Below are 20462 nucleotides of genomic sequence, written 5' to 3'. Positions count from 1 at the left end.
TTTGAATTGGCCCCTTATTTAGCACTATATGCTCCTTTACAGAAGGGCATTAGGGACAAACGTCTTTCAATCCCGCTTCAACAGTGCATTGGAACATCAGACGCACAAAAGTTTGAAACAACCGTGAATTTCATTATTCTGTTCTTGCTCACTTGTAATAAGCTTAAAATAAGAAGATCAGCTGCGCTGATTTTGTTTACGAAGAGATTTGTGCGTTCGAAATCGTGAGTAGGTGCCGAAGTCGGCCACTGTGGCGGCCATTTTGAGATTCTAAAAAGCCGGTCCTTAAATGCTAATTAGCCGTATATGCGCCATTAATGCTAATTAAATGCAGGTTTTGACCCAATATACGGTTGATTAAATGCCTATCTCTCCTATCCTCCAGAATATTTTTCCCTGCTCATTTCTCTCCCCCAGCCAAATTCTTGCCTTTCTCTTTTATTTTTCTCTCACTCTTCTGTGCAACTCTATAGACTTGGGGCGCGTTCTGTAATGAAGTTTTTTTTCTGGATGTTACGACTGGAATGCTGGCTTTCTCAGTCTTGGGTAAATCAAAATATCTAGTTTTGTTTTTCCCGACGTTTCGGCTTTTTATTAAGCTTTTTTCAAGGGGTAAGCTGTCAGCTATTCCTCGTTACATAAGGTATGGCCGGATTTTTTTTAGAGGGAGCTTCTTGTATACAATGTTGTACATTAGTTCTACAATTTTGGGACACTGGGACACTTTGGTAATCATCAACGACATGCACTACACTAGACGATATGCGATAGAGTCTATAAGACATCTGAATGAAAATAGCTCCTACAGTCGTGGCACACAAATTAAAAAGTAGAAATGTGTTACAGTGTTAGCATCACTCGTCTTTCTTAGCAGTTTTATGACAATAAAGTAGCAGTTGTGATGCTTGTTAACCAAAATATATCATGCATTTCAAATGCACACAGCAGCTGTCACATTTTGAGCAGAATTTCAATTGCTAATATGGATCAGCTTTACAGTCGAACTACTATAATACGGCAGTAAGCAGAGAGAATATCGTTTTAAAATTGATATATGGCTCAAGTGTCTACTGATTAGTAAACATACAATTTAATGAGTTCCCCAGTTTTTTTTTCAGGGAGGATTTTTGAAAGCTCTTAATCAAAATATTATTGCTGAATATTCCTAAGATTTTTAGCAGAGTTCTTTCGGGTCATTTACAAGAAATTGATTTGACCTTTCCGCCGAAGATTTCTTTTTAAAAGAAACGACATTCGAAAACTCTGAAATTATAAGAAAAAAGCTCACAGGAGTCAATAAGTAATTCCACAGACTATGTGACCGTTAAATTCCTTACACAGATTTGAAACTGGACTTGGATGCTTGTTTTCTGTACTGGTGGTGTAGTAATGTTGAGATTTCGATACTCTATCCATGATTCTTCCTTAAATTTGTTCCGGAATTCCTCCTTGGATTTCTATCGCAATTCATGCTTTAAATTCTGTCGTAGCTGGCTTTTTTTTCCTCCCCTGTTGGGGAAATTAAGCCACTGCGTCGTATCTGGCTGGTCACATATTTTTTTTCCCGCGAGTTCTACTTCTTCCTTGAATTTATCAAAGGAATTTTTACTAAAGTTTTTTTTTCTGGATTTCATCCAGTATTTTTTACGAATTTGGTGCCATAAATAGCTCCTTCTGAGATTTTCACGGTGTTCTTTCGAGATTGTGAAAGTTGTTCCTAGGATTTCTGCCAGAGAGAGAAGGTTTTAGCAGGAATTTTTCACAATTCTTCCTTAGATTTTCCCGATATGCTTCCAGAATTTCTCGCTGGATTCCTACTGGAGATCCTTTCGAAAGGTATTCAAATTTCCCTTGGTGGGATAGCTTTCCAAAACTTTTCTCGTAATTTTTGGAAAAGCTCTCCCAGATATTTCTTCCAGAGTTTTCCGTTATTTCTCTTGGATTTCATCGTGGAATTCCGCCCGTAGTTTCTCCAGGAATTTTTTTAGAGATTTTCCTGGAAAAATCCCGGGATTACTCCCAGAACTTTTTACTAAGATGCCCTGGTTTCTCAGGATTTCTTCCAACGTTCCTCTCCAGATTTATTCAATAAGTCTTTGTGAAGTTTCTCGCCATTTTTCACCTGAATTCCTTCAGCTATCCTAGGAGACATTCCGAAGACAAATCCCAGCAAAACTCCCGGAGCAACTATCAAAGAAATCTGGGGACAATTTCCGGTAGGAGTTCCAGTAAGAGTGTTGGGAGTCGGGATTACTGTATTAAAATCTGTAAATCTGGTAAGCAACTATGAGGTTAAGCTTGGGAAAAGCTCTGAAGGAAATGCAATCACAAAAGGGCCCATATAGCCGAGGCGGTAAACGCACGGGTATTCAGCATGACCATGCTGAGGGTGACGGGTTCGATTCCCGGTCGGTCCAGGATCTTTTCGTAAAAGGAAATTTCCTTGACTTCCTTGGGCATAGAGTATCTTCGTGCCTGCCACACGATATACACATGCAAAATGGTCATTGGCAGAGGAAGCTCTCAGTTAATAACTGTGGAAGTGCTCATAGAACACTAAGCTGAGAAGCAGGCTTTGTCCCAGTGAGGACGTTACGCCAAGAAGAGAAGAAGAGAGAAGCAATCACAAAAGCACTTTATGAGAAACATCATCAATAGCTCTTGCAGAAATCCCAGAAGCCTCTCCGGAATCAAGTCCAGAAGAGAAAAAGTGAAATGCCAGGCTGAATTCAGAAAAAGCTGATCCAGGATCAACACCGGGAAAGGAATCCCGAATAAAATTCCTACAGAAACCTCTTATGACAATTTGAAACAAATCCCGTAAGACTTTCGGAAATATTCCAGTTGAAACTCCAGTGAAAATCCAGAGAAAAACTTTGGAAGAAACCCATGGAAAATTTTCTTGGCAAAATATAATACAGGAAAAACATCGGAAGAAATCCCTGGAGGAATTCCTGCAGAAAATTCGTGGAAAACTCCTTGAGAAATCCTTGGAGGAGCTCTATTAGGGGGCATCCATTTAGTACGTCACGCTAAAAATAGCAATTTTCAGATACTGTACATGCTTAACTCTATACAAAATTTCAAATCAATCGATTTGAAATTGACTTAGTTATAGCGGCAGGTCCCCAAAATAGGTACACCTGCCCAAATGGTACAAGACCCTAGTATCCCCGTGAAAAACTCCAGGGGCAATCGATTCTAATTCAGAAATTCTCAAATATGTACAACAAAGTATCCAGGAATCCCGGAATGTTCGAATCTTGGAAAAATGCTGGTAGAAATTTGAAAGAAGCTCCGGGAGGGATTTAAGAAAGAATAACAAGAAAAATGGCGGAAGGAATCTTGTGCGAAATCCTGGGAGGCACTCCAAGAGGTATTGCTCCGGAATTTCCACAAAGAAACACAGACGGGATTTCTGAAAAAATCTTTGTATCGGAATTATTTGCTGGATTTCAACTTTCGAATCAATCCGAGTTCACATGGTACTTTGCTGTCTTCGACAAAGTTGGCATATAGTCACTTACAGAAAATTTATAGTTTTATTAACTTATTATTACTACTTTACCATTATTGTAACATTCGTGTCAATTTTTTTTACCGGTTTTATTAACTGGACGCTTACAGCAACACGTAGCGGCACAACTCTTATTATAAACTTATTTCTGCATACATTAGGCCAAGTTATCCCATACAAACTTCAAGCTCGTTGAGCGCTTCCTTAAATTTAATCAATTTCACTGAAATTTTAAACGGGCATCTGAAAGTCCAAAACAACTAATCCAGGAAGTAACACTTGACACTTTTTGAATTTATTATTTTTCATATAAGCGTGGGCCACCCTACTGTAAATGTTTATTGGTTATGTGGCTTGTTTTGTTGAGTAATTTAAAAACAAATCGATCTTCTGAAGGAGAGAAGGGTATACATATTTTTTGCATTTCTTGTGCAACAAAGGTGTTACAAAATTACTATCAATTTTCAAACGACCTAGGCTCTAAGACAGGAGGACCTTTTTTGGGCACTTGCTGCTGTTAAAGTTTTGAACCAATTGTCTTGATTTTTGGGACACGATGGTCAAGAAAATTTCCTGTGCATACAAAGAATTGAAGAATTCCCAGAACATACAAAGAATTGAACCCAGACACCCTCAGCATTGTTGCTGAATACCGCTCATTCACTGTCTGAGCTATATATGGGCTCCTAAACAGGTGGATATTCACCAGCTTGAAAGAAACAACACATCTTTTGCCATCGCATGTTTGCATTCGTAGTATAAAAATAACATTCACATGACACACTCTTCTTGCTGCATAAACATCGACCAAACCAAGGCAAACGTTAGTACACTTTGCAAACTCAAACGTCATTGCCATATAGATTTACAATCTTCGCGATCCTTGTTGCTTGTACACCAGCACATGCGGCTTATGGGCAATGCACGCAGGTGTAAATCTGTTTCCATGAAATAAAATAAACATTAGTGTGCCGCAATTCAATGCGTTCGTCTCGTACCGACAAAGCAACTCCAAGATATTGCCTCGCCGTAGCTAGGGTATCATCATCCGGTCAGAGAGCTGGGCTCATCACCTACCTACCTCGTCGTACATGACTCATGCATTCCAAGAGCCCATAGCGTTTCAAATGTGACAAAACTGCTCATAACAGTTGCAACTAATCTAAACATTGGATTCTGGTCGTGTCCGCACGATCACCACGAGCATCATCGTGTACCACCACCGCCATTAGTATACACATTAAGATTTTTCTCGTTGCTTAATACTAAGTCATAATGGCTCCTATACGGGGAGGGATCGTCACCTTACTGTCTAGCAACGAGAGGTTTAGCAATACCTCCTCGGCTCGGTCAGCGGTGGTGACCAAGCTGACCCATTCACTTAGACTTACGTTGAGCACATAGTGGGTAAGGTGCGATGCAAAGAGATAAGAGATCGGATAAGCGTCGAAGCACACTCTGTGGAAACTATATGCAGAACGCATGAACCGTACATAGTAGATGAGTTGCGATGAGTGCGGAGATGCGATGGAGCTGCTTCGACGCATGTGAACGCAAGAGAACGCAAGAGAATGCTTGTCGGGTATGGATTTTATGGTTGCGCTCGTTGTGTATGTAAAGCAATGCGGATTTAATGTGTTGGGAATGCAAGTAGGTAATATAAAATGCGTTAAAATGTTGTTGTTTTTAAATATAACTCAATGCTTTTTACATGACTTGCATTTTGATGAACCAGACGTAATAAAAATTTATCATACTGTCTATCGATCGCCATGTAAAATAACATATTTCATTGCATATAAAATAGTATTCCATCAAATCGTTTAAGTTTTTTACAGCATATTTTTGTTATTATATGTGTATAAAAAAACATTTTATTTTCTATGTTCGGGATTTAAATGAAATGATCAATGTTTGATATGGTCGTTTGTTCAGTGCATGCTATTCATGTGCAAGTTAGAAAGTTTCAGGGTTTTATGATATTCAACTCAATTGCTAAAAGGATTCTGATTGAAAGGTTCTGCTTTTTCCTTTGTCAGGCAAAACTAGAAAAGAGTGTGACATCGATTTCGATTGATACTCTTTTACCTAATATATGATGAATATTGTGTACTTGGGTGTCTACTCATAACTCTAAATAAAATTCCCTGAGTTTTCCAGGTTTTTCCAGATGAAATTTTGAAAGTTTATAATTAAAATAATAACCCAAATTTTCTAAAAATTATAAAGGGTGACTTAGGGTATCATCGCCAGGTTTGTTCTCTTCGTCATGAGGGATTTATGCCGGTCAAATTGCCTGAAACTTGATCATATTCAATTTGGTTGGGAAGGATTTGATGCCAACTCTGAGTTCAACAGGTTTCAAAAAACTTCCCATGACGAAGAGAACAAAACTGCCGAAAATACGTAAGTTCCCCTACTCTTCAAAAATTCTTTCAATATTTCTGAGCATTATTCCTGGAATTTCTTCCAAAGTATCTTCCTGGCTTTCCGCAAGATTCTTTCACACGAAATATCTGCTTGAGTACGACCCGATATTTCTTGCAAATGTTTTCCGATATACCAGAGATTCTCGCTGGATTCTTCCTGAAGATCCATCCAAAACTATTCAAAGTTTCTTCAAGAATGTCGTAGCCATGCGGTTAGAGTCCGGGTGGATGAGGGTTCGAATCCCGCTCCGACCGATGAAAATTTTCACGAGAATAGCTTCTTATCCGTAGCCACTCCGTGTTAAGTTTCGTTAAATCTGTACAGCCGCCGGCTGAAGCCAGTGTCCATGCCTTTTTTAACGGTTTTCCGGGACAGCTATCCATAAACTATTGGATTTTTACCGATAGTTTTCCGATATTCCTCTTGTTTTCCTCGCGGAACTTCGTCCGCAGCTGCTTTCAAGATTCCATATGGTTTTCAGAATTCCTCCTTGGATGTCCTTAATATTTTTTCTCGGGATTACTATTATCTCGAACTTTTTTCGAGATGTCTCATTTTTTCTCAGGTTTTTCCTGAAGTTCCTGTTGAGATTTCTTCAATAACACTTCGCGGAGTTTCTCGCAAGATTTTATTTGAATTCCCTCGAATATGTCTCCATGAATTTCCTATAAGGTATTTCGTAAGTTATCTCAGGAGACATTCTGAGGAAAACCCGTAGAAGAATCCCTGCAATTACTTTGGGAGAAATTCCTGAAGGAATATCCAGAATCTCGGGACAATTACTGGTAAAGATTCCGGGAAGAATTTTGGGAATAATGCACAGAATATCTGTACAACTACAAGAAACAGCCTGGCTCTGAAAATATGCAAGAGAAGAATTCAATGAGAAATATCAGCAATAACACCTGTAGAAATCCCAGAAGGCACTCTGGGAAAAAAAATCTCAGGGGAAAATCCAGGGTATTTTAATTAAGAAAAGCTCTGAGAGACATCTCATGACCAACATCGGAAGGAATTTTCTGAGAGAAGTTCCAGGAGATACTCCGAGAAAAATCTCAGGTAAAACTTCAAAATAAACATCGCAAAAACTTTTAACAAATTCCTGTAGGAGACCAGGAAGAACATCTCGAAGAAAGCCCAAAGCAATGGTTTGAAGATATCACAGGAAAAAATAAAAAAAAATCTCTTGAGGAACTCTTGCAGTAAATTCTTGAAAACTCCTTCAGAAATCCTTGGAGAAACTTTAGTAGGAACCCCAGGAATAACTTCTTTAGCAACTCTGAAAAACGTTCTGTGAAGATCTTCTGGGGAAGTCCCAAGGGAAACACCTGAAGGAATCGGGTAAAATTTTCGTGAGGAGTGTCGAAAGAAATTCCACGATTTATCCCGACAGACATTCTTATAGAGTATTCGGAATAAATTCTGGTAGAAATCCTACGAAGATTTCTTTGAGCAAAACACTGGAGGAACTCTGAGAAGAAATAGCATCCCCGTGAAAAACTCCAGGAGAAATCGGTTGGAATTCAGGAATCCTGGAAGGAATCCGGAAGTATACCTTTCCGGAAAAAAATCAAAAGGGAATACCAAGAAAAATAGCGTCAAAAATGCGGAATGAAATTTTATAAGAAATCCTGGGAGACATTCCAGGAGATATTGTTAAAGAAGTTCCAGGAAGAAATTCTGACGGAATATCTGGAAAAAAAATCCTTGTAGCGAAATTTCTATATGGATTTTTACTACCAGGTTCATTCGACCCAATGATTTTTTTTTTTCGGAGTAAAATTTCCCTGAGTACTCAAGAAATTCCCTGAGTATTCCAGGTTTATCCCTGTTAAATAAAATTCCCTGAGGATTCCCGGTTTTCCAGGTTTTTCCAGGTAGTAGACACCCTAAGAGACATCTTTTCTCGTAGATGTCGCCGAAAATTTTGTAATAAATCTATACCCTTAAATAATACATACTTGCCGAATTTTGTTTCTTTTTGCCGAGACCAGCACAATAAAGTAATGTTTTAATGCCGAAAATCAGTATAACAGTCTCATATTGATTTAATTTGAAAACAACACTCAGATAGCTCAGTCCGAAAAGTAAAAATATGTGTATACATAAAGACATCCCTCACGCGGATATAATTACATTTTATACATTCTTTTATCAAATAATTAATTCAATAATCTCAATCTTGTACAGTTACACCAGATTTGTTTTTTGAACTGGTCGGTTTTTGCTATTGCAACAGGATCAAAACTGACTAAGTTATAGCAAAGAAAAAAACTGCCCGCGCAAAACAAAAAGCAGGTGTATTTTATCTTTCCGCTCTTACAGATGAAACGATCATTTCACTACCCACATCCAAAGAAGCGCCTCAACATACAAGCGACTTCATCGATCAAATCACGCGAGTCGTTGATGTGCACGAAATAGGCGAAAAAGGATGTGAAAACAACATGCGCACCCTCATTGAAAACCTCATGCACTATGGCCTATCAAACTTCCCTCTTCTCACCTCATAACTTATCGCATCCGATCGCATCTCACCTTACCCACTATGGTCACAGCCTTAGGGTATCGGTGAGCAAGAGCTGAGTGTTTCTTCGCGGGTCGCCACGCCAGACAAGGGAATGGATGATGATTTCATGGTTAATCATAGAATCGTCGCACATCGCATCGAGACGCGCTGCGATTGATGATGAAACTCTCCACAGTCCGTTCGTACGATGAGAGGTAGTGGACATGCCAGAGATGGTTGTTGTTATTCTTCTTTCTTCTAATCAAGTTTGTTGTAAGTGCGATCAAGTACAGTCTTCAGAGATCGTGCTGTTTGTCGATCGTTATGTACTTTAAAATTATGGACGCAGGAGGAATTCGTTGTATTGACAGAACGTCAACGTTTATATCATTAATGGCTTGTTAACGTTATTCAATGAATTCTTTGTTATTCATTGACCTGGATTTTTCTTAAAGATTTTTTGTTGCAATATAAATATAAGAATGCAATTGTAATAGTTATTTATGCAATGAGTTGCAAAATGAAGATTTTTACAGCACGAGTCATACATTTAGTCAAATTGTTCATCAAACACGTGTTTCGATGGTGTACATGACTGTTGAAGCAATGTAATTTCCACTTGGCTTGGGTAGCCTGAGTATAATCAAGGAATTGGCATTACTATATATTGTCGCTTTCCGTCTGGACATACATCAACCAGAGCTTACGTTATTTGAAGCAGAGACCTACCTTGTGTACATCATGAATATTTCAAAACATTAATACGTTTGATAATATACTGGGATAAAGTATGCACAATTTTGTGGGTTTTTATTACCTGAAATTAAGAGAAAAAAGACAAACCTTAATTAGATTGACAATCAAATATATATTATAATTTGTTATTATTACTAGTTGTTCTACTGATGGAAAATGCAGTTCTATCAGAAAAAACAATATGCAGGCGCCCAATCCGTAATGCTGCAGACCATGTGACCGTTACGCAATTCTGAAGCTGGACTTGGATATCTGTTGATGGTGTATTAATGTTGAGATGTCAATGAAAACTCTACAAAAAAAAATACGATAGCGTGTCAACCATTTTGAATACAAACGGGCGGTATCGAACATCGACTATCCCGACTAATATATCTCGCGAACTCTTTCATAAATTAGAAATTCCTTCAGAGATGTGTTTAGGAATTTAATTGCAAATATATCCAGACTTCGTTCTGAAGTCTCTTTAAGGACTTTTCTCAAAACTATCTCCTGAATTCTTTCCCGGACTCCTTCTTGGATTTCTACAGTATACTCTGCAGTTTTTCATAAGATTCTTCAAATGGAAATTTTTCAAGGTATTTTTCCGGAAGTTTGCCGGAGTTTTTTTTTTCTGGCTTTATCCAGTTCTCTCAAGTTTCCATCCAGAGGTGTTTAACGTATTTGCTTCCATAAATAATTCCTTCCAAGATTTTGTATGTGTTCTTTCGGGATTTCGAAATGTTGTTCCCGGTATTTCTTCCAGAGGTTTTCCCGATATGTTTTCACTTTCTCGCTGGATTCGTCCCAGAGATCCTTCCAAAATTTATACAAAGCATTTTCAGGATTTTTTCATTAGTAATTTTTCTGAATAACTTTCCAAAAGCTTCTCTCGGGAGAATCTTGCAGAAGTTTTTTTTTTATCTGTATTAACGAGATTATTAGCCCTAGGCCTAGGCTAGTTCATCTCGAGACCCACGATTTTCTTACCTTCCGAAGGAAGAACTCACATTTTGCGAGTTTGTCGGGAGTGGGATTCGATCCCAGGTCCTCGGCGTGATAGTCAAGTGTTCTAACCATCACACCAGATCCGCTCCACTGTTGCAGAAGTTCTTTCAGAGATTTCTTCCAGGATTCTCTTGCATTTCCTCGCGGGATTTAACTTGTAGCTCCTCCCGGGATTTCTGTTCGAAGTTTCTAGAGTTCCTCCTTTAATTTCTTTAATATTTCCTCCAAGATTTGCTCCCAGAACTTTTGTCTGGAAAGTTCCTTTTGAGATGTCTTCAGATCAGATGTTTTTTTTTTGTCTCCTGGAATAACTTACGAAATTCCCTGTTAAAAATCCAAGAAAAATATCGGAATGAATACAAATGAAATCTTGCGAGAAACTCCACAAGACCTATTGTGGAGTTTCTCGCAAGATTTCATTTGTATTCATTCCGATATTTTTCTTGGATTTTTAACAGGAAATTTCGTAAGTTATTCCAGGAGACAAAAAAGAACCTATGAAAAATCTCTGTAGGAACTCCGACAGCAACTATTAAAGACATCCCAGAAGGAGCACCAAGAATCTGGGGACTATTTCCTTTAGGAGGGATTCCGGAAAGAAATCTGAGAATGATCCCGAGAAAATCTGCAAAAAAATATCAAGGGAGGATGACTGCAAGACAGTTTGCAAACAAATACGAGGAAAATCCTGAAAAAAAAACTCTGGAAGAAACAACGGGAAGAATTTCGTGAGAAATGTCAAAAATAGCTCCTACAGAATCCCAAAAAGCCATCCAGAGAAAATCTTAGGAGAAAGTCCAGAATAACTCTGCAAGACGTCCCAGGACCAACACTGAAAGCAGTCTACTGAAAGAACCAGAAGAAACTCCAAGTGAAACTTAAAAAAAAAATCCCGCCAGAATCCAAGCAACCAATAAGCAGTTTTATAGTAGATCATTGAATGAAAATCAGCCGTATAGGTGCTTTAAGAGCGGCTTAAATGTAGATTCTGGACCAATAGCGTTTTTTCTTCTTCTTTTTTGGCGTAATGTCCCCCACTGAGAGAAGCCTGCTTCACAGTGTAGTGTTCTATGAACGAGCACTTCCAAAGCTTCTTCTGCCAATGAGCATTTTGCATGTGCAGGCACGAAGACACTCCAAGTCGAAGATTCATTTGCTAATTCAGGACAGTTTAGCGGTCGAGCTACTACGGTAAGCAGATGGAATGCAGAAATACATAATACTAAAATATGGGTAAACCTGGGAACCTTTAGGAAATATCCTGGCTAGAAGGAAGCTCACGGAATTTTCTTGCAGAAATTACGGGAGAAACTTCGGAAAAAATCCCGTGAGGAACTAGTTTTCTAGAAAATTCGTGAAAAACTGCTTAAGACATCCTTGGCAGAGCTCTAGTGGAAAGCCCAGGAAAAACACCTGTTGAAACTCTAGGAAACATCCAGGGAAGATCTCCTAGGAAGAGGAGCACCGGAAACAATCGCAGTAAGTTTTCAAGAAAAATCTCGAGGGAAACTGTAGGTGAAATTCCGCGACAACATCTGAGGGATATTCTGAGAGAAATTCTTGTGGAAATCTCGGGTTAAATCCTAGAAAAAAACATGTATGAAAATTTGTTCGGTGGAAACGCAGCAATTTTGGAAAACTTTTTACGGAAGAAATTCTGGAAATCAATCCTGTAGGATAACATCACATGATCACTGCTCGAGCTGTGCGAACTTGAACCGACACAAACTGATTGATGTTCACACTCTACCACTGATTTAAGTTCCAACCAACGCACAACAATAATGACATTGTCGCAACCTGCATTTGTTGCGACAATTCACTCAGCAATGCGAAATAGGTTTGTCGCATATTGAACAGATAAACATCTTTCATCGCGCGTTTAGATTTTTAGGCCACCACCACCATCAAATAGTTCTGAATTTAAGTTCATAATATTTGATTATACGTGAATTGAAAAATACGCAGCAACTTTAGTATCAGTTTTGTCACACACAAATATTTTCGAGATGTCATTATCCATACAAGCTGGGACAAAGAATAATAGCCGTGTCTTATTCACACAAAACAAACTCTTTTATCCGCCAATTCAATCTGTTCACTGGTTTCGCTACTTTTCGTGCCGATATAACATTTTTCGCAAAGTAAAATTCATCCAATCAATCTAGGTCTGCAATCTGCATTCCGACAGCAACGCAATAAACAGACAGTCCGCACCCGGCGGGCGCGACAACACGCCTTTGAATGCAGAATATCGGCGATTGCCGTTTATCGTTTGTTGTTACGTCGTTACCTCGTTTGTGTTGCCGAGCTTCGTTTGTTAAGTGTTCATTTTTCGTTTGTTGTCATCGGCCGACTTGCAGGCCCCTAATGATTTTCTTGTGTCTGTAAGTCTGCGAATATATGGACAAATCCATTGAAAGAAGTAAACGGAAGAGTTATGGGCGTTATTCGACGATTTTTACCGTGCTGAATCAGACAACGACCAGATCGAAAAATAGCTTACCCATTGATTTTATTTAATGGGACGAACTATGAAGAAAGTTTCGAAAAAATGAAATTTAAGTTGAGTTTAAGTTGAGAGAAGTATAAGATCCCGTTAAATTTTGCAGTATTTCAGGAATACAATTAATTATTTATGTTAAAACATAGATTATTATTTTTCTTTATTACCTAGATTTTCAGCCTTGGAAGAATTAGCTCGACAGCTACTAATGGTATGATCCGGAAAATGTATCCCAAACAATCACAATGTAACTGCCCAGTAATTGAACCTGCACTGCACGTGGAGTCGCTGCGAAATAATAATGTGCAAATGCAAGAGCACACACCATCAACATTGTAAACATTAGCAAACGCGATAACGATAAGTGACACAATGAACTGAAAAAAAATGATTCACTGAACCACTGATCCATTGATAACAAGTACATGGCACCGATTTCAAATTGATTACATTACATTGCAGGAACTGTTTGCATTTAGCTTACATCCATTGACAGGGTGGCCACTCAGAGCGGCAAATAAAATTCCCGAGTTTTTCCCGGTTTTCCCGATAGCTTTTTGAAAATTTTCCCGATTCTAAAATAGAATGATTTAAAGTGAAAATTAAACGTAACTTAGTAAGAAAAATTTAAGAGAATTAATATTGAATATTTTCAAATCTTTGGATTTAACATACTATTCACATGAACTTGAAAATAAGTTATGTGTTGTTTGTCTCGTATCCAATGATGGGCATTGAAGTTACGACATCTTCCTTAAAGATTCCTTAAATTCAGATGACCAACTAGTACAAATCATCGAGAGCTATTTTCTATTAATTTTCACCGTACCGACTATGCCAAATTTAAGCCCTCTAATCAAATGATGCTTGTTTATAATAAACACAGTGAACACATGGATTTCACATTTTCCAAGACAAGACTTGAGGAATACTTTAGATCATTACGTTAACAAACAGTTGCGTATTGAAGGATGCATAATTCCAATGTAATATAAATATAAATGAACTACTTCTTAAGATAAAATGTAACAACACGGTCTTCATATCTGATAGACGACAATAACTATGCCAGTGCTGCAATTTTTCGACAGGCCTTTATGACTGCGATATTTTGCTTTTTTCATTTTCTCCGTTTTGTTTGTCCTGTCAATGTTGCTTTCTGATCAGCAACACGGGATCGAAATGAAATTGGTACTCACACTCGCACGCAGCGTGCTGAAAGCGAGAGCTGACAGGGCTAAATTTCCATTCAATTTTCTGCATTTGAGTGTTTTCACCCGTGGTAGCGTATAGGGCACTCACTCTCACAAGCCACCGCTTGAGAGGAATGGCCTTTCAGCATGAGTAGTGTGTGGATGATTGGGAATTGATCTTGTTGGGTCGCTCACGAATGGAGCTCTCGGACTCTGTCAGTTCTCACATCGAGGAACTGAAAACGAGCGCCGCAGTCATTCATTTTCGGCTGAAAAACAGGCACTGACACTGATATTTTGCAGGACTGAACTATGCAGTTGTTTAAGCAAATTAAAATACAAAGGATAATCCTAAGGGGGTCGAAATTCTCAGAGAATACGCTATGATTATAGGATTTACGAACTTATTATTAGTGGATTTCTTAGTAATATTCCAAAAAATTCTTCTTAAAAATTCTTAGTAAGTTCGTTTGGGAAACTAATAGGCAATAACAGAATGCCAAGCAAACATGGATGAACTTCTGGTGGAATATCTGGAAAGATTACTCGTGAAATTTTGGAAACGATTTCTAGGGAAATCCTCAGTGTAGTATTTCTAATGGTAATTTTCAAGATATTTTAATAGGAAACCAGTGGCGAACTTTATGGTAGCGTAAATGGCTACTGCAGAAAGTCAGGCAGGTTACTTAGGCTAGAATCGTGAACCGAAAAATTAAGAGATCAAAGAAATATTAGATTTTGTCTGATAATCGTCTAGCATTCCATTATTTCATCAGCGATTTCAATATGAAGTCCTCAGAGATTTAATTTCTGATCACATTTTCAGATATGTCAGGAATTTCTCCAGGATTTCCTGAAAGATTAGTTTTTGAGAAAGTATTTTCCCCAAAATGTAGAGGCAGATTCATTACTAGGGAATTATTTATTTCCGTAAATCATACAGCTACATTGCTCCAGATGCGTTTGAATACTCACTGGAACTCCCGCGAGAATTTCAATTGATAATTTAACTTGAAACAACGAATGCTCAAAATTCTCTAGAATTTGCTTAACCAGGAATTTTACTAGGGACTTATGCTAAAGCTTCACCAAAAAAGGATTTCTCCGAACATTTTTATTCACAAGTTCAATAAATGAGTACATCCAAGAACTTCATGAAAAATGTCAGAAATCTTCCAAACAAAATATTAGAAATACTTTTATGAACTGCAATAGGGATTCTTTGAGATATTCCATCAGATACTAAAAATCCCTTCAAATATTCTTTCAATTGTTTTTCACTAACTATTTTTTAAATTGTAGAAATGTTTTCACCAGAATTACTTATCCAGAATTTAATAATTTTTAATTTTAATTTATTCTTGGGGCAATTCATTCATTCATTTAAAATTTTATCAGTATCCTATCCTAATTTCTTAAAGACTTTTCGCTCAAAGTACAAAGGCTATATCAAATATTCTCCTAGAGATTGTACAAGGATTGATTGATTGATTTATCTTTATTTGAGAGACTTTCAGCCCTTGGTTGGTTCGTCTCTTTCCCTTGTACAAGGATAATTTTTCAGAAAAAGTTATAATTTTTGTGATGTTTTATAAAATTAAATTGTTTAAATTCTGATGTTAGGCAACATCATTATGATTAACTTTAATTGTCATGACTCGACGACAAGATATTAATTTCCAAGAATGGGTTTTACGCCAGTTCACCTACTATGTTATACAGTTCAACAGAAACTGCATTTCCCACAAATTATCGTACTTATGCTTCTGGAGACTGTACAAATTTTAGAATTTTTGAAATTCCCGGTGGCTAGCAACAATTCCCGAGGTTTTCCCGACTTTTTCCCGGTGGTTTCGAATTCCCGAGCTTTTCCCGGTTTTCCCGAAATTCCCGACTGGGTGGCCACCCTGCATTGACGATTGGTACCGTATTTGAAGATAAAATAAATAATGTCATTGTTAATGGCGATAATGATGACAGTTTCGCATAGTTTAGCATGAAATATATGTGGAGGAACCAGTAATCCAAATTTGCTCAAATGATCATCCATAGCGTTGTTCCAGATCAGATACACTCACACAAGAAATCAATGAGTTAACTACTTGGACCTAACAGGCATCTTTACTGAGTAAATATTAATGATATTTCATTTTTAGGCAAAAATGGCGTCTGTCACGTCAGAATGCAAGTCAATGTGAGGAAGAGGAAAATAATGATGATGCAATCGATCGCCCATGGCATACCGCAAATAATACTGCGTCTGTACGTGTTCATATGGATGTCATAGTGGGAAATGGCAGTTTGGCATAGTTGGGGCGTGATTTACCGTTTAGTGATTCTATAGATGGCTATGAACTAAGTTATATATGCAAATGAGAGAAAAAGGTATATTGAAAGATACAAGGCAGAAGGAGAGGGACGGTCTTAGAAATGAACCTAGAACTTTATTCATACAAATTTGAAGCGATATGCATTAAACCGCCTTATTACCAGTGTTGCAATTTTTCGACAGGCCTTTGTGATAGCGATATTTTGCTTTTTTCATTTTCTCCGTTTTGGTTTTCCTGTCAAAGTTGCTTTCCGATCAGCAACACGGGAGCGAAATGAAATAGGTACTCACACTCGCACGCAGCGTGCTGAAAGCGAGAGCTGACAGGGCTAAATTTCCATTCAATTTTCTGTAGTTGAGTGTTTTCACCCGTGCTAACGTATAGGGCACTCACTCTCACAAGCCACCGCTTGAGACGAATGGCCTTTCAGCATGAGTAGTGTGTGGATGATTGGGAATTGATCTTGTTGGGTCGCTCACGAATGGAGCTCTCGGACTCTGTCAGTTCTCACAGCGAGGAACTGAAAACAACCGCCGCAGTCATTCATTTTCGGCTGAAAAACAGGCACTGAGACTGATATTTTGCAGGACTGCTTATTACATATAATCTTGGATTTTATTACAAAAGGAGAAATCCATTTTGAAGTAAGGTCGCTTTCAAAAACATGATAGTGCAAAAACACATTGGGACATAAATGTAATCTGATATCTTTTCCAGAGGACCAAAACGAAATTAAACATTGTTTCAAATCTTTTTTTTTGCAAAACAGCACTTCACATTGGAGCGATCCGAAAAGCTTAAAACCGATTAATTGTTATTTATTTACGAAATATTAGCGGATAGCCGCTTTTCCCTTCCGTGGTGTTTTAGATCTCTGACCCAGTTCGGGTTGCACGTTCAGAAAGATTTCTAGTCCAATCCGCAATCGGCGTGCGATCCATTTTCGACATATCATGTTTCTAGTTTGCGTGAAGAAAACGAGAGCTACCGCACCGCCGTCGCCGTTAGCAAGCAGCAAGTGGTACCTAGGGGTAGGCGGGGCATAATGAGCAGGTGGGGCATAATGAGCACCTTGTATTTTCACTGTAAATCTTCAATTTAACAAAACAAATTGCTTGATTGTAGCTTAATTATCTAAAATCCAATGAGTTGATGACAAAACATTAGTCAAAAAATCTGTTTACCTTGAAAAATTAATCAAATGCGTAAAGTGGTCATGTACTGGGAAAATATTATAAGAATCAGGTGACCTAAAATAAGGTTTTGGGAATCGAAATCACATCTTACTGGGCATCTATCGATTTTCTTGATATTCCATACGCCAATGAAATGTATTTGTAACACTTTTCAACTATTTGTATAATTATTTTGTTGAAAAAATATGCTTCAAAGAGTTGGTAGTAGGGTGGGGCAAAATGAGCAACTGGTGAAAAAATAATGAAAATGGTAAACATCTTCAACAAACGAATTTTAATTATGGTTTTCTCTGTTTTGATGCATATAGTAAGATTTTGTTTGTAACTTTTAAGTTATTAGCTTGAAAATCTCAGTATCTGTATATTATCACCGTTTAAAAATTCCTCAATAGAAGACTCCTTGAAACCCCACAGTTCCCTACAAATTAAACCCCGAAATCCCTTCAAATTCTCATTGATTGTTGACGGTATGCTTTATCATTAGCAGGAATAGTCAATTAGCATTTGATTGTGTGCAAAACTGGTATTGATCATCCTGCCCCACCTAGGGTGCTCATTATGCCCCACCCTCAAAACGCAACTCGCGATTTTATACGTTTTTAAAAACATAAAATTTTAAAACATTTATAACTTAAATCGGAATTTCAACGATTAGCTTTTGTCAGTTAAGGTTCAAATGAGGATTTAACATTAAAATTACACATTGGTTGCACTTAATTTATTGGATTTAGTGGCAAAATGCTTAAGCTGCTCATTATGCCCCGCCTACCCCTACCTACCAATCGCAAAGCAAAGCTGCTTTTGCCTAAAACAAGTTTCGAGGAAGGTATGGACGAGTTTTTGCGCACCGACTAAACACTGACTGGACCAGAGGTCCCGTGCAGTTTATAAAGTTCGATAGCCGCTCGCCGCTTGCAGACTATGTAGGTAGGTACGGTGTCAGACTACCTGTATCTCTAGCTCTAGCAAAAGCAAGGCAAGCGCACACTCCTTCCATTCATTATAAACATCGCAGGTAGGGTCTCGCGCGTTCGTTCTCCACCCGGTTACGCATTATTGGCACATTGGAATTTAATTTCACAGAAATTAATTTCACTCAGTTCGACTAACTAAGAGGGGTTTGTTCGGAGTAGCGGCGTTTGGCGCGCGCCATCAGCTGGACAAAGATTATTTATTCGAACACAAAAAGGTATTGTGGAAATGGATACCTATAGGTGTGGAAGAAGGAAAACGCCCGGTAAGAATTCCACCAGAACTCGCGCAATTTCCGAAGAACGCAACTAGGTGTACGAGGCGTGGTATGCTTCAATCGGAGCTTGATTTGGTGCACAGTCGGGGTTGGGTTCAACTGACATTTGCAATCGAAAGAAGGTCGTAATTGTAAAGCTTTTGCACTTTCGACAATTAAGCGGATGCGTTGCAAGATGCTGAAGAACAAACAGTTTATTAGATTTGTTCAACCATGCACGCAAACAAATCCGTTCCGATATACGTGAACTCCTAATCACGGCAACGAGAACAAACGGGAACTATGCATAGCAACGATAACAACAATAAGAAATGTACACCGTGAACTAGATGTCACGGTATCGAGAACTCCCATATTGACAGCTGGAACTAGTTCCAGTTCACGGTGTATATTTGCTTGTTCTCATATTCGCGATTGTTTGTTCACGTTTATCAGAACGGTTTTCTGAGCGTGTGGAGCAATTGCACAGGTTTGGAAGAACTTTCGAACCTGCTGAGGTGGTTTTAATATTGTCTTTATATTAACGAAACTTTTAACGCGAGGCTAGTTCATCTTGGGAACCACAGTTTTTATAAGGAACATACACTTTGTAAGTTTGTATGGAGTGGGATTCGATCCCCAATCCTCGACTCGGCGTAGTAGTCATGTATTCTAACGAACCAACCAGGTCCGCTCTACAGGAGGTGGAAATGTAGGGTATTGGTTCCCTTATTAAGCATGTGGCTCCCATTTTTATCCGACTAAAACAAACGATTGAAGCGTTGTATGTTTTGTTTCTTCCCGGGTAGACGAGAATATCTAAATTATAGCTCAAATCGAACACTTTTTGCTGTCGTAGCTCGATGTGATTTTGATGAGTTATTCAAAATTCTAATGAATATCGCACGAATAGCTCAAAGTGATATGATATCAGTTTTTGTTCTTGCCGAAATAGCTGAAAATTTCAAGATAAGAACAAGTTCAGCTCTTCTGCACGAAATGGAACACATACACCCATAGAGATGACTCAATGTTAGTAAAATGCCTTGTGCCCCTTTCTGAGCTGTGGAAACGAAGAACCGCATGCTCTTATTCCCATGTTGTTAACAACAGCGAGCCACAGTTGAGTGGTAAGCATCGCCGCCAGTGAATCCTAAGGTCGTAGGTTCGATTCTGGATGCTGCCATTTTTTATTTTATTTTTTTTAGAAAAAAAGTGACAAATCTTGTCTGCTATTGTTTTGATATTGTAATATCTTAACGAGCTATTATTGAGTAGTTCACCATATTAGATTTTGCTATTATTTCTGTTCTTTTACCTCTTATATCAATCAAACCAATATCAGTTTTTGCTCTCCAGTTATTCAATCAATCATAACTGAATATGCTATTCATCAGATTTTTCCACCTACTCGGATTATTTTTGTATTTTTTGTTAGGAGTGAGCACACATGAAACAAAAAAGAACGGAATCAATCGGTGCCGTAATCGCTTGTTTTCGAACCGGATGAACATGGGAGTTTAAGATTAACTGTGACACTCGACCCCATTTGATGTGATTCGAAATTTTCAATACGAAGGGCAGAGAAACGAAGTATGTTTTTTTTTTCTAGAAGACATCCTTCTCGAATTCTATCAATTCCTCTTAGAACAATATCTGCTTGGATTATTTCAATAATTCACTGAAAAATTCTCACTAGAAATTTCTGGAGGAATCCTTGTAAATATCCATAGAGAACTTACCCACAATAATTCCAAAAAGCATACTCAAGAGGATTTCCTGCAGAAATATTGAGAAATATCCCTGAAAG

At 38.1% G+C, this 20462-nt stretch overlaps 1 protein-coding gene across 8 annotated transcripts in view; it reads right to left on the bottom strand.

Moving 5' to 3' along the window:
• Positions 1-20462, bottom strand: part of LOC109418688 (serine/threonine-protein kinase 10) — a 225836-nt gene that overhangs the window by 115319 nt on the left and 90055 nt on the right. The gene's annotated exons all lie outside the window — the stretch shown is intronic.

Source organism: Aedes albopictus, chromosome 3 (assembly GCF_035046485.1).
Source record: "Aedes albopictus strain Foshan chromosome 3, AalbF5, whole genome shotgun sequence".
Classification (NCBI taxonomy): Eukaryota; Metazoa; Arthropoda; class Insecta; order Diptera; family Culicidae; genus Aedes; species Aedes albopictus.
This window is presented reverse-complemented; position numbering and strand designations above follow the sequence as displayed.